Raw genomic sequence first — 15,375 nt, forward strand, 5'->3', positions numbered from 1 at the left:
GTGGTGCTTTGTGGATGACAGATGTGAAATGTATATGTATATTTGTCTGCCCAATATATTTTAAAATTAGCTGTATATATCCATATGAATGTTTGCAAAAACTCCTCGTGAATTAGAAATAGAAGAATTGTCATTTGTGTGAATTTTAGATGCTTTGGGGATTTGCTGATGCTGGCTCATCTCTGCCCTGTCAGGAAGTTAACAAATATGTATCAGTTTCTGATTTACTGCATAGGAAGATGACAGACATAGGAAGAAGGAAGTTAAGTGCATGGTTTTGCTCATTTTGAAGATCTGCTGATGGTTTGATTTATAGACTGTGCTACTTGGAGGCTGAGGCTTAGGAGCATGCTTGAAAGGTGAGAGGATGCGAACAAAGGGCAGACCTGGCCATCAGGAAAATTAATGGAGGGCAGTCCTTCACGTCACTAATGATGGCAATAATACTTCATTATGCTGCTGTTGTGTCCCATGCTTGATGCTGAGGGAGGGAGGAAATGCTCATGGGTTGTGTCAGTGCAGCCTGCTGCACCCTGCTGGCACTTCTGCTCCTGCAAGAGTCAAAGTGCCCTCCGTGAACTGGGGCAAGTGACAGGAAAACGTTGACAAGTAGTGGGGACTGCAAAATCAAGTGTGATTTACTGCACCTATGGGAGGGTTTGCATCACAGTGTGGCATGCTGTGTCACAAACCTGAGTCATAGATCTCCCTCTGCAACTTGGCTCACAGGTCACACCTAAAGCAGCAAATACCTGCTTCTGGGTGGGGAGGTGCCACTTCTGACTTGCAAAAAAGTAGCAATAACAAATATCAGTTAAGTTGCTAGAAATATGCAGGCATAGAAATGTCCTCTTTAGAACACAGAATCTTAGAATCTTAGAATCTTAGAATGGCCTGGGTTGAAAAGGACCACAATTATCATGTAGTTGCAACCCCCCTGCTGTGTGCAGGGTCACCAACCACCAGACTAGGCTGCCCAGAGCCACATCCAGCCTGCTCTTGAATGCCTCCAGGGATGGGGCATCCACAACCTCCTTGGGCAACCTGTTCCAGTGCGTCACCACCCTGTGGGTGAAAAGCTTCCTCCTCATATCTAACAAAAGCTCCCCTGTCTCAGTTTAAAACCATTCAACCTTGTCCTGTCACTATCCACCCTCATAAACAGCCATTCCCCATCCTGTTTATATGCTCCTTTCAAGTAATGGAAGGCCATAATGAGGTCTCCCCTGCCGCATCAGCATGGTGGCCTTGCCGTCTTCCTCTGCTGACCCAAGGTTACAGTTCTGGAACTCCTGTTTCTTACAATATATGTATTGAGTAGGAGCTGGTAATGGTCTCATGTGTGACACGTTGCTGTTAGTAGGTGTCCCTCAGCCTTCAGGGATGCTGACATTTTGCTAGCCCTGTATCTGGACCCAGCATACATGGCCTTGTCCATGGTGTATGGCTTTCTGTTATCAGGAAGTATCATGTAGCTGCTAATGGCCAGCCACTGGCACTGGTAAACTGGAAGCACCCTTTGATGTCTTTGCAAACAGTGTGGCATGTCAGTACGGGAAAAATGAAAACTGCCTTCCCCAAAATCTCCAATGCTGGGATGCTATTCAACATTGACTCAAACTCATCCCTTGTGCAGGCAGGTTTTCCTGCTATTAGTCTTCTCTGCACACATGATAGCTAAAATTGTTCTCTCGGTCACACCAGTTGAAATGGAAAATAAGTCCATGAGGGTCAACAGTTTTACTCCAGATTTACACTGAGGATCTCCAAGAGCTGAGCTGAGATTTTTGAATCTTTACTGTCCCATTTTGCTGCCTGTCTCTGGTGGTGATATGTGGGGGACCACATAAAGGCTGAAGATTAAAAAAAAAAAAGAAAAAAAGTTATTTCTTAGTTCACATAAATCTGGAGTGAAATGCTGCTGCTGTGTGGAGTGAGCAGCCAGAACATGCAGGACTGGGCATGGTGAGGCCAATGCGATGCATTGCTGCGGTGCTGCTGCTTGACCCATCTGCCAGGGAACCAAGGGAATAGAGGCTGCCCTCCCGGCCCTGGGAAAGCAGAGCATTAATAGAACATAAGTGCTCATGCAATGGCACTGGATCCGTGGCAGCTGTTTGTTCAATGTTTCATGCTTTTAGCCACATCTGCTCCAAATGAGTGTTAATATTGCAGTGGCATCCACTAAGGATGGGCTCTGTCAGCTTTGCTAAGCATCAGGCTGACCCCAGTGACAACGAAAGAGCAGTTCAGCCCACAGTGCTCTCTGTGTTTTTCCTTTCTGCACCCCCCCCTTCCCCTTGCTGGGCTCTGCTCCATGCAAACACCCTCCACAGTGCTCCCTCCCCACCAAAGCAGGAAAAAAAAAAGAAGGAAAAACTAAGGCAGTGATTCTCAAGGAGAAAAATTGCATTTATTTCTAGTACCCTGTCCAGCAATGTCAGATAACAGTTTATTCATCCCCTGGCCCCTGTATGACATTGAAGCATATCAACAGTGACAAAAGTATATTGAATAATTATCTTGAAATTAATACATTATCCCAAACTTAAATAAATGTCATCTGATCAATATATCTTGGAATGGAAAGGGAAGAGAATGTGAAGGGCATCGCTTCATTATTCATTAATTTTAGAGTAATGTAGGCAGATGAAATGGTTATTTCAGAGCACTGCTATTATACTCACTGGCATTTTAAATAACTCCCAAGATTTAACAGTATATATTCCCTCGTCGAAGCAGCTTATACATGTTAACACTGTGGGTTCCAGATTTCTGTGCTGTGAAGGACCGACAATATTATTGTGATCCCATTTTTTCTCCTTTTCCCTTTCTCTTCCTTCCCTTGCTTAAAGGTCCATTGGCAGCCTGCAGGTCCATTGTGGCTGGGATCAGTCCAGCTCAAGCAGCTGTGCATGAGCGGTGACTTCCTGAGAATGGGAAGTGACCCCATTTCTTCCGTCTGCACAGTCCTGGCTACAAACCAAGCCACTGCTTGCACTTTACTCTGCTAGGAGAAAATGGAAGCTGTCTACCACTTGGGGGTGAATGTGGAGTCTCTTCCCTTGCTTCTTCCCTTGGCTATTGCTGCGCTAAGGGGATTAGGAGAGGCGAGTCCAAAGTACACATTTCTAGAATTATGTGTAGCTGGCAATTAAATATGAAGGCTGAGAAGCCACATTAGCAGCTGGTGTAAAACAGCTCGGCACAGCTCAGTTTATTAACTGAGGAGTACCCCAGCTGAGAATCTGGCCTGATAAAGACTTTATAGCACTGTCAAGTGATGCCTTTCACATTCTCTTCCCTTTCCACTCCCAGATATATTCATTGTCCAGTACTTCACACACACAAAAAATGTCATTGTGACAAAGTCACAAGGCCAAGCCACACTAGTGTCTGAGAGGAACTGGAGGGAGTGGTTCATGGTTCATACATTCCTTGAAGTCACTTACAATTAATAGTTAATTAATGAGAGAGTGTGTCTTCAGCCTTCTGAATAGCCTGGAAAAATACCTGTGCAGAGAACTTTCTTCTCAGCTAAATAATGCTAACTTAAAGTCTGTCAGAATTCAAGGGGAGCTGTGCTACCAATTTAGGAAGGTATATTAAAAAGAGAGACTTTTTGGCATCTTAAATTAGGTACTTAAAATTAATGGGCATTTTCACTTCTCTTTGCTTTGAATCTCTTTCTCTAGAGACAAAAGCCTAATAGGAGCCTGTACCATTCCTGTGGGGTGAGTAAGAAAGAAGTGTGGGTTTGTTCAAGAGATATAATAGAAGAGAGAATCTGGGAAAGCCTGAAGTTCCAAATCTCGAAAAGCTTTAAATAAAGATTCAGCAAATAAAGGAAGAAGCAGTACACTGGACACAACACTGAAACAAAGTGTGAAATAGCAGTGAGCAGTGCTGCAGTGAGCTCTGTACTGCAGTGAGGCTGGTGCACATGCAATAATATAAAGGACAGGGCTGTGCAGTGAAGGGCTGCAGTCCACTTGCAGAAAATAGATAAATCCAACTGTTTGATGCTTCTTGGGTTATTTATGTAGTGTGTTTGTGAGTAGCAATTAGCAAAATGTGTTTGTGAGTAGCAGTTAGCAAAATATGTTTGTGCTTGCAGCAATAGTGCTATTTGGAGAATAATGCAGAGCATTGTATCTTAAGTTGGACTTCCGTGGCAAGGGCAATTCTTTTTTTAAAGTCTCCGTCACGCAGAATAAGAGCTTTAACCATATCCCTACTGAAGGAAGAATCACCACCACCATCACAAATGCAATCTGCAGCTATAGTGCATGTTTCTCGTATCTTGATATTGATGGTGTGTGATTCAGTTTTAGTTCAAGAGAAAATTGTTTCAACTTGTAAGGCAGCATCACAGTGTGAACATGTGTCTGCTTCTCCTGATGAAGCACTCCCTGTAAACCTCTTTGTACCTTCCCACCTGGTGAGAACTGCAGGAAGGGATCTTACTTTATAAGACTCAGTTACAAGATGAATTAAAAAAGGAAAAGAAAATATTTAAAAAGCATTCATGTTGTTTCCTTTGCATGTATAAAAACTGAAATCCTTTCTTCCTTTTCCCACCTCCTACTTTACTGTAGACATATTTTAAGGGCTGATGGTGATTATTTTTATCAAGGTCATGTTTGAAATAGAGTCTTGACGAAAACATAAACACAAACAGGTTTTCTGCAAGAAAATGTTTGGGTTTGTTTTTTTCTTTTATCGGTGAATGAAACAATACTAGCAATGGTTTCAGTGATGATTTCAGACAAAACAGTACAGAGAATCTCAGAAATAAAGAGACTGCTGTTTTGTGGTTGAGGTGGAGCCTTATGGACTTTCCTGGTTAGGTATTAGGAAGAATTTCTTCTCAGAAAAGAACAGTGGTGCATTTGTACAGTCTGACCAGGGAGGTGGTGAAGTCACCGTTCCTGGAGGTGTTCAAGAAGAGAGAAGATGTGGCACTGAGAGACATGGTTAGTGGGCATGATAGAGATTGGTTGACAGTTGGGCTAGATGATTGTAGAGGTCTTTTCCAACCTTAGTGGGTCTATGATTCTGTGACTTGTTGGGACTTTGGTGATGTCATGGTACCACTTTGCTGTATAATGCCCTTTCTGCCTGAATTTGATGCTGATGATTAACCTTTCTTAGACTGCTGTAGTGTCCATGGGCTGGCAGCCATGGCCATGTCTCTTGGTTTACTAGTTGGGGAGCTCTTTTGGTTCGCCGCAGATCATTAGTGGAGCATTGGGTTCCTCTTGGTGTGTGACTAAGGTTCTTTTCTGCTTGTGGCAAATTCTGGACAAAAGTGGATAAAACCTCCAGGTTTTGTTCTTGCATCTCTCTGCCTTCAGTCTAGTGAACCTGGCTGCCTTCCAGACTAGAAACACTTGTCATCACTAACAAGTTACTGCAAGATAAAAGTTTCAAAGGCAGTCTCAGGAAATGATTTAAGGGTATTGTTCGTGCTTGTAATGCTATTGCAGCATTGAGAGGCCAACACAAGGTGGATCGCATTGGCCATATGTCGCAGCACTTCTTCCCAGTAGTTGCTATTGCATGAGCACAGCAACTTCTGCACTGTAAAAATCTGGAGGCTTCAATGAAATATGGATCATTTCATCAGATGCTATATCACTATGGAAATGATGTGTAATATCCTACAGGGGTATTTTAGCGCTGCCACATGAAAGTAAGTTTCCTAAACTACATTCAGTTAGGTTCAGTGTGATCAGTTGGAGTGTTCATGGATCTGATACAGCATTTCAGCTAGCTGTGATTCTGAAGGTGTTGGTTGCTCTGGGCCTCTAGCACTAACTCATCTACGAACCATCACATGACATTCCTTCCCCCAAGTTAAAAACTGGGTCTGTGTCCGAAATATCTCTACATCATACCTTTGCATCGCCCCTCAGGAAAGAAGTGCCTATTGAGGCAGCAGCATCAGTTATTCCAGTGCTTTGGTAAATACTTAAAGTACAAAGAAAACCAAATGGGAAATTGTTTTAGGGATAGAAAAATATGTATATACCTGCATTTTAGGGTGCCTCCCCAGACCACAAACAGGTCTTTTCTATGAGTCTGAGAATAGAAGAATCTAATCTGAGCAGTCTGTGTATCAGAGCAGCTCCGGAATGCTGAGTGGTTTTTTAGGGCTCTGGTTCAAACATTCAGTAAAAAAGGCACTCACCTGGACAGGGAAGCAAGAGGTGCCATGAACTTTTTATTGACTGTGGAGGCCATGGGGAGCAGAGGCAGAGCCTGCTGAAGCCACACCATCAGCAGTTCACGTGCCTGAGCAGAGGCGTTGAGCATTGCGTTCCATTTGGATGCCTCCAGGCTGTGCAGAAAGGCACTGAACACCTATATTGAAGCACTTGAATGACTCTCCAGGAAATGCTGCCTTGACCCTGACAGGCTGTGGCTTATGCTCTTTTCTTGTAATGAGAAGCAGTGCATACAACACAAAAAAAGATGTAAAATATCTCCTTATGGGGGTTTCTCTCCAGATGTTGGGATTTTATGCTTCCTTCCCTCCAGTATATATTGTGGGAGCATGCTGCTTTCAATAGCAAAATGAACGTCAGCAGCTGTGCACACTTATATCCAGTGTCTTGTGTACACAACTTGCTCAGATGTGTATCCCTACTTCCCAAGTTTGCTGCTACTCTGGCTGCAAACACCACACAAAGTTGAAACAGATTTTAGAGCTTCTACCTCTGCAACTGCATCACACAAATTGCTTTTTCAATCGTGCAGCAGGAAAATGAGCATCCGTCCATTTAATGACACCTAATTAGGTCTACAGACGCCAAATGACTTCTGTTGCCCTGCTCAGACAGAGATGTGTGGATAATGAATTGCCCATTGTCTCAGGCTCACTTCTGCTAGCTGGAGCTGAGAGAAGAATGCTCTGCAAGTCATTTGCTTGACAAATTTAACCTCTTTCTCTATTCACAGTAGATCTCTGCAAGTATCCTAGGCTTCCTGCATGCGTTGATGTTACTGAAGTTTCTCAGTGTTTTATTTGTTCCTATTTCCCTCATCTGTGGCTGATCCTATTCCAGGCAAATTCACTATTTGATGCTAGAAATGCATGCTCTGTTGCATAGTTTTGTTCAGTTGGTTAAGTTCTGCAGTAACTGGTTTGTTCTCCTACTGCAGGTTCTGCCCCTGAATCTATGGCATAATTACAATGGGCCAAAAAATCTCCTTTGCGCAGACAGCTTTACCAACATACACTTGCATATGCCAGAAAAGCTTATTCAGGGAAGGGAACTGAATTAAATTACATTGATGTAAAGTGCCTGACAACAACAGCAGCCCTGCGAGGGCTTTCACAGGCATTACTATGCTGCTGAAAATAGCACTGCTCACTGCTGCAGTTACGCTGTTGGGCCTTTCGGTATTAGGATGGTTATGAAGACACAAAGCTTAGCATATATGTGAACTTACGGTTTGCCTAATGCGCTGCTGATTTGGTACCCCAGTCAGGACTGATGACTAGAATTCAACCAGAGCATGGGCAGCTGTTTAACAGTCTTTGTTGTTCATTTGGGTTTTGGGGTGTTCTTTTGTTGTTGATAGTTTTTGGACTTAACCCTTCCTAAATCTGAAGCACAATTTTTAATGCAGGATTGTCTTAACTTAACTTAGGAATAAGTTTATCTCTTGCAATGAGTTAAAGGAACATGGAAACTTCTTCATTAGGTTTGATTGTGAAGTCTGGACATCTTCTGCTTAGTCAGGCTGTGGCAGATGGGGTTATTCCTTCCCTTCTGATGCCTCCAGAAGAATCTCTTGTGAGAGATTGTTGTGTCTCCAGAAGAATCAACCCCTTGTCCTTCAACCAGTGTGTTGAATTTTGGTGTAAAAAGTGTCAAATTTTTGAGTAAAAAAGTATCCCATTGTCTTGGGGAAGGTGAAAGGGCCAGCAGGTAGCAGCTCAGGTGATCTCCTTCTGGTGCATTGGCCCCCATGATGACAGTAACTTTGAGAGTAGTTTGTGTGTTTGTGAACTTCAGCAATGGTAGTTTGTATGATAACTGCATGTGAATTGTCATTCTCATGATATTACCATTCTGACTAACTAAGGCAGAGAAGAAAGAAGCCCATGGGAGCCTGTGGCCAGAGGAAAAATGGATCTTCATGTGGAGATCCATCTCATGCAGCCAGAGCATCTCACCCTTCCCTAAGGAAGGGCTAAGGAACTTAGTGCTCTAAGTCAGGCAGCCCATTGCATTTCTCAGTGCAGGTGTGGAGATCCATTTTAAAAATGCTTTAAAGGCATGATCAAAATTAATAGATAGATATGGATGTATAACTTCAGTTGAATTTTATTTCCTGGCCAAAATAAATATTATTTCTACCTTTAAACACTGACTGTCCTTTTATCTCAAGATGAACACTGGTCTGAATGTTGACTGATGCTACTGGGTGTCTGCGCACATATGCAGATGCAGATGTGTAGACAGGTAGGTGTGGCGCTGTTTAGTGGACATGGTGATGATGGGTTGACTGGATAACCACAAAGATCTTCTCCAACCTTAAAGGTTCTATGTTCTATGGTTTGTACATGTGTTTATGTACCTAGACCATGAGTATCACATGCAGTAGTTAGAAAAGCAGAAAAATGTTCCTGTGTGTAGCACAATAGAAAATGATTCATTCCTCAGGGGAATTGAATGAGGGAGAAGAGGAAAACAATTACAATAAAAAAGCAAAGCAAGGCCTGAGGTGCTAATAAACTCTAGCCTTTCTAAAACGAGAAGCAGATTTAGTAAGCAACATGCAGAAGAGTGCCTGTATCACCAGAGCATGCCAGGCACATCAGGATGGGGAGCCATTTGAATACATTTCAAGACAGAGCATTGAGGAAAAAATACAATGAACAGCAAACCAAATTAAAAACAACAACAGGATATGTCCTTTAAATGACTCATCCAGCCTCAGCTGATGCTGAAGTACAGTATGTGCAGAGACGGTAGACTTGCACTGAGAGGCATATTTTCCTAAAGCACTTTCTTTTCCTAGCCATTGCCCGAAAGCTACAGTCAGTGCTTGGAACATCTGTGTTTATTTTGCATGACAAACTTGTTCCTCGGCTTTGACAAAATGCGTGCTGATCTGGGACTTGGGGTTTGCAATTCTTCCATGGGGCTGTGCTGAAGCACACGCGGCTGGCCATGGCATTGGTATATAATACATATTACATGAATTCATACATATTTAATGACAAATGTGCTATATTTTTAATCTTTATAGCTTTAATGTGTGCAAGTGGTTTTAATAATTGGTGCTGTAGGATAGTTACTTCCCAGAATTACCCTGTGAAATTGCTGTGTTTTCAGCCTTCCGTTGTGCAGGTTGTAAATTATAAAACTTGGGTAGTAATAAACTTGGCACCTACTCCTTGCTCTTTAGAGATGCCAACCTGTAACAGTAATAAAAAGATACGTGCTGGCAAAAATTCCTCTCCAAAGTCTTCATCATCTTGTTTGTGCACCCCTGCATGGGAAATTGAGAGGTCAGACCTGGAGGAGGCACTGGCACTGCTGCACTGTTGCTTCAGGGCTAGGAAACTGGTGAAGGGTCTAGAACATAAGTCTTAAGGGGAACAGCTGAGAGAACAGGGATTGTTCAGTCTGGGAATGAGGAGGCTCAGGGGAGACATCACTGCTCACTACAACCCCTTGAAGGAGGAGGTTGTAGTGTAGTAGGTGTCAGTCTCTTCTCTCAGATAACAGCAATAGAATGAGAGGTAATGTCCTTAAGTTGTGACAGGGGGAAGCTCTGGTTGGATGTTAGGAAACATTTCCCCTCAGAAAGAGCAGTGAAACACTGACACAGGCTGTCCAGGGAGGTGGTGGAGTCACTGTCCCTGGAAATGTTCAACAATTGAGGAGGTGTGGCACTGAGAGACATAGTTAGTGGGTATGGTGGGAATTGCTTGGTGATTGGACTTGGTGAACTTAGAGGTCTTTTCCAACCTTAATGATTTAAGATTGTACTTGTTGTGGTAACAGCCACATGATGGTGGCCCTTGGGTGGTCTCAGACAACTGGCACCGCTTGTTGGTGAGCACAGGGAGAAAAATAACTCAGAAGGGATAGGGGTAAGGGGTTGCATGAACCTCCCCATTCCTCTGGAGCATTCCTCTGTTTCCTTCCTGCTCAGATCAGCTTGAATGGCAAGAAATTAGGCTGATGTTATTCAAATCCTTCCAAATGGAACCACGGGACAGCACTATTTTGGTCCTCTGGAAGTGATCACTGGGGATGACTTTCCAGCCTTGGCACTTCATTCTACAGCCCAAGAGTAGATCTGGAAATGTGCAGAATCCCATTCTGCTGGCTTAATTATTGGAGATCTGTGCTCTCATAGCATGAGAAAATACTATAAGCAAGCCTGAATCAAACTGCTCTTTTTAAAAATCAAATAAAAAGAAACAACTCAAAACTGTATGAAGGTATTCTGAAGACTTTCTGTTTTGGCTACTACTTGTTTTATTTGGCATTTCCTAATTGTGTTGTTTCTGGACACCGCCTAGTAGCATAGTGACATTTGCTATGCCTCTTGTCCCCCAGCTTGCATTCAAACCATGAAGCTGGACTCACTCATTGCTTCTCTGGTTGGGACAGTGTCATGTGTTCCTGGCTTGCCTTGCACTTGCTGGTGTCTCTGGAGTATAAATGGAGCGTGACTTTCTATCATTATCCTGTGTATTTTGGATTTTTTTTTACGTGGCAGGGCTAATCAAGAGGGATCTAGGCAAACAAGCAAGTCTATAAAAATTGATTCTTCCTGGAATGCGGGTTCAGTACCACACGATAATCTGAATTTAGCTCTTTGTCATGTCACAATCAATTCAAAAGACAGGATTTATTTATTTTTTTCTACGTGGCAGCTACTCAGTTTAATGAGGAAAACCTAAAGGTTAACTAAAACACCCCTTCTGCTAGCGTGACACAGTGCCCGTGGTGCATTTGTAACAAAACGCAAATCAGTTTTCTCCCATTAAGCACCCATGTAGGGCTGATGTTTGCCGGCTTTCATTTAGGGCTGAGTTATGAAGGTTACTGAGTGCTTTAGTAGTCAGGCCTTATTAAAATGTGTAATAAACTGCGAGAAGACACCATCAGTATTAAACTTTGCTGACTAGTGTTCAGGTTTGCCCTTCTAGGACTTGATAGCTCTATGCTCCAAATACAACAGTTCACAGAATGGGAAACAGAGCAGCTCTTCACAGGTATGTGGTCTGTGTAATTGAATGGGAAGGATCTGATATTCCACCTACCAATGCAAAAATTCCATATTTCATCCAGCTGAAAAAAAAAAAAAAAAAAATAATTATCAGGATTTTGCAGATTGAATAATATATTCATGGAGGGATGGAAGTATTTTAAATGCTTAAAAATGAGCTGAATGTACCATAGAATCAGAATCATTAAGACTGGAAAAGACTGCTAAGATCACCAGATCTGACCATCACCCCATCACCAACATGCCCACTTAAACATGTCCCTCATTTCCACATCTCTGCTGTTCATGAAAATCTTCAGGATGGTGACTCCGCCAGTGAACGGTGGCAGAATTCCTGTCTTTAGGAAGATCTTTCTGTCCCTGGAGCCCAAAAGCATGTTTGCAGCAGCCCAGACTACAGCAGCTGCCTGAGGTCTCTCCATTCTGTTCTCTCTCTGCTGTGGTCTGCTCTTCAGCCATTGGGCAATCCCATTACCCTGCCAAGGCATAGACGTGACACTGTGGTAGTGGTGTTATGGCTAATTTAACCACAGTCCTAAACACAATGCCTACATTTCCCATTCAGAGAGGATGTCAGATGGAGTGGCTCAACCCCTGATAAATAACTCCAGGCTTACCGTGTGCCTGAACACTCATGAGTTCAACTCTGGTTACCAAATCCCAGTGCAGCAGCTCAAAGAGCCGACTGCCACCTCCAAAGGTTTCCAAGCAGCAAGTTTCCTTGCAGATGTGTGGTGTTTATATACTAAGTCCTTGCCACAGAAACTCTTCAGCTTTCTGAGAAACACTTTAAGGGCGATAAACAAACTCTGGTTATCCCTGGAGACAGCAGCAGGAAAATGGCCTAAGGTAACAATCTCTCCTTTGATTGTGCATATTGCCTTTAGCTTCCACCTCCCGGCAATATTTCACTCTCTCTGAATCTCTTCTTACCCTTGGGCAATATTTAGCTGCTACAGTCCTTTGAGGCCAGTCAATATATGTAAAATATGTTGTTCCAGGTACCTAGAAGAGTTTATTGGAAGGCTATTCAGTGAAGTTTTATGTCCTTGGTTTTGGTGATGTAGGAAACAAGGGCAAGGGAGCTCTTCCCTTTTGAAAGGAAAGTTTTCAGATCCAGAGTTCAAGGGTTTCAGTTTAGCACTGTCTCCCCATCTTATCCAAGTCTGTGCCTCTGCTTTGAGGTGGTTAGTTATCAAAGGACTGCAAAAGCAATTTTGTCTTGGCACATGCATTTCATTACAATTGAATTTTATGTAATCAAAGTGATAGCAACCAACTTTTAAAATATAAATAAGAATAGCTATATATCTTTTTAATTACTAGGACAACATTTCTTCTTAATATTATTTTTGCCTGCAGTGAAACTTTGTGTCAGTCAGTGATATCTTTAAGCCAGATTATAGTCAAACAATTAGAAATTCATAACAGTAGCAAGACCTAAGGAGACAATAACGAAATCGTGATGATTTAAACTTCACCTCAAAATACAGAGGAACAGGTGAAAGTATTAACAAAAATCTCTCTCTCTAATTCCCTAGGTAGTACTTTATGTGAATCATTTTCAGTCATTAATTCTCATGAGCTTTTAGATGCCAACATTTGCTGTGTGTGCTGTGATTGTTAACCTAAATTCCCATGCAACTATTGCTGATTCAAGGCTTAGAAACAAATGTCTTCTTGGAAGCAAATCCTGCTGTTTGAAAGAGAGGACAAAAACTATTCTGAGAGGAAAGCTTGGGTAATAAGTGTCTCTTTCTGTTTCTCAGACAACTGTATTATAACTCACTGTGGTCATTCAGCTTTACCGAGACCTTGGTTCCTACAGAGAGAGAGAGGGAAAATCGATAAAGTTTTCATACTGTCCCCAAAGGCTTCAAATCATTGCATAGGGTTAAAATACAACTGTATTTTGCATAAAGTGGAAAATTCTTGGTTACAAGATGTTAAAACGTTTTTGTGTGGCATGGTTCAAACCCGCACATTTCTTTTTTGGTTACAGTGCCCCATGCACCTGGTGTCCTCTCATCGCTGTCTGCTGCTATGCAACTGTGTCTTTAGCAACCCTGTGTATCCATGGATCAAGTGTACGATTATGAGGCAACAGAAGAAGTCTGTAAGGTAATGGATGTTCAAATCCTACTTAGCAGAGATCTCTGTGTTGTATGAAAAGTTAGTAAAAATGCCTTTAACTCTGAATTGAGTACCACAAAGAGATGTAAATATTATGAGTCCCATTGGCATCCTGTGAAATCCATGTTTTTCTGTGGCTGGAGCAAGTGATTCTGTTTTAAGCAGCCTGTGATTGAGAAGAAATCAAGGTTAGTGAGAAGGGAGTTTTTAAACAGTAAGTAAGAAATAAAAAGGGGCTGTTTTTTTTAGCATTTTTCCTCCTGCATTTACCTGTGATTTTGGTGTTATAGTTCTGTTTGGACATCCGAATTTTCATTTTAATTTGTGTCTATTACTAATTACAAAGTATGGTAACCCATTATGAATACTTAAAATAGATGTCTTTGAATGAAGGTGTCCAGTTCGTATGGTTTTATTTTAAGGCACTTGCGGGCAAAAAGTTTCATTCAGGAGTATGATTTGGACTGCTTAACTTCATAAAGATTTAATTAGCGCTCCTCCTTTGGAACATGCACACTCGGTACTGAGATGAAGAAGGTATTTCTGCACCAGTGTAGTGCTCAGAGCCCTGCTGTGCCATGCAGTGTCTTCAAACCGAGAACTGCTTACTCTGAATGCTCTGAAGTAGTTTTCTTCAGTAATTAGTTCATCCTATCTGCAACAAATGAGATTATCATTTGTTTCATTGAAACTTAAAATCCTACTGTGATTCTGTTTGAGGGGAGAGTGGGGGTTCAGTAGCCCTCATTTCCAGTGTTCAAGTGTTCACTTTACAGTTTGTTCTGTGTTTGCAGAATAAGTGTATTAATCTTGATAAAGAGCCCCACTGCTGGGTTTTTCCTTGCTCCCCTGAGGTGAATCGCAGTGTTTGTTTTAACCAGTACAAACTGCTTCTGGAACTGGGAGTATTTGCTTTTGTGCTTCTGTCACTGCCAGGCTTTGGAGAGCAATTGGTTCTGGGCACAGATGTGTGGATGTGTGGGAGAGGGAAACAGGGAGAGGGATCCACCACAGGAGAACACAGGCCATCAAGCAACAGAAACACGGAAGGGGAAACTGTAGTGAGCCCAATGGCAGAGAGCCCTTTGTTTTTAGCCTTGTGTGGTATTGTTTCTCATTTACTTGTACAAAAATCGTTAAGACATAATGTGAAAGGGCTAGTTATATGTAGTGCAAGTCCTGTGTAACCAAATGGCATAACCATAACGCATGCAAATAATTTCTGATGTGAATCTTGCATTTGACACTAGGAAACTACAAAGTGTCCTTGGGAAACAAAACATTGCTAGTTTGATAGGATGCAAATTATTTCATTTTCTCCAGTTAGCAAAAATGTAATGAAACATTATTTTGACAGAAAGAAATTCAGTAGCAACGCAGTCGCCTCTTTGACATAGGTAGCTCTTCTTCTAATCGCTGTTGCTTTATCAAGAAATGTAAAGTTATATATTTTTTTATTGATATTTAAGAATAAATTCTTATAACATCACATCTATAAAAGGTTCATCACAGACCCAAATACCTCTCTAACCTTTTAAGCTTCTACAGTAAAAACTGTCGTCTTTATTTATATAAGTTTGGGAAAGATACAAATGTAATCATAACCCCCAAGGCAAAATTTTATGGCAGTTTTCAGAACTCCTCTCTATAAAAACTACTCAGACCTACAGGCATAAAAGTTCTCAATAAAATTTGTTTAGATGCTAGTCATAAACCCCCGTCTCTTCCCCTTGGCTGTGACACTGCAGGTGTCCCACTGCCTCACACTGTGGGCTGGACAGCCATCTTGACCTGCTTAGGTCTGGAGCACACTTCAGCCCAGCCCCTTGGGCCACTGCTTGCCAGATCCTCAACAAATCCTCACCCGCAGCACTCCTACAAGTGAGGCAACTTGGCATGCCAAAAAGCTTTAAACTGAAAATACTTCCTTAACTGGGGCCTAACCTAGTGGCCTTTTGAGATATTCATGTTATCTAT

The 15,375-nt window shown here is 42.1% G+C and overlaps 1 long non-coding RNA gene across 4 annotated transcripts in view; it reads left to right on the top strand.

Moving 5' to 3' along the window:
• Nucleotides 1-13,132: 13,132 nt before the first annotated feature.
• Nucleotides 13,133-15,375, top strand: part of LOC107313474 — an 86,827-nt gene continuing 84,584 nt past the window's right edge. The window contains exon 1 of one of the 4 annotated variants that reach the window (XR_001555005.2): nt 13,133-13,386. This is a non-coding gene — a long non-coding RNA (uncharacterized LOC107313474). The other 3 variants (XR_001555004.2, XR_004306973.1, XR_004306974.1) reach the window with 3 other exon arrangements.

The sequence above is a fragment of the Coturnix japonica genome, chromosome 4 (assembly GCF_001577835.2).
Source record: "Coturnix japonica isolate 7356 chromosome 4, Coturnix japonica 2.1, whole genome shotgun sequence".
In the NCBI taxonomy this organism is placed as follows: domain Eukaryota; kingdom Metazoa; phylum Chordata; class Aves; order Galliformes; family Phasianidae; genus Coturnix; species Coturnix japonica.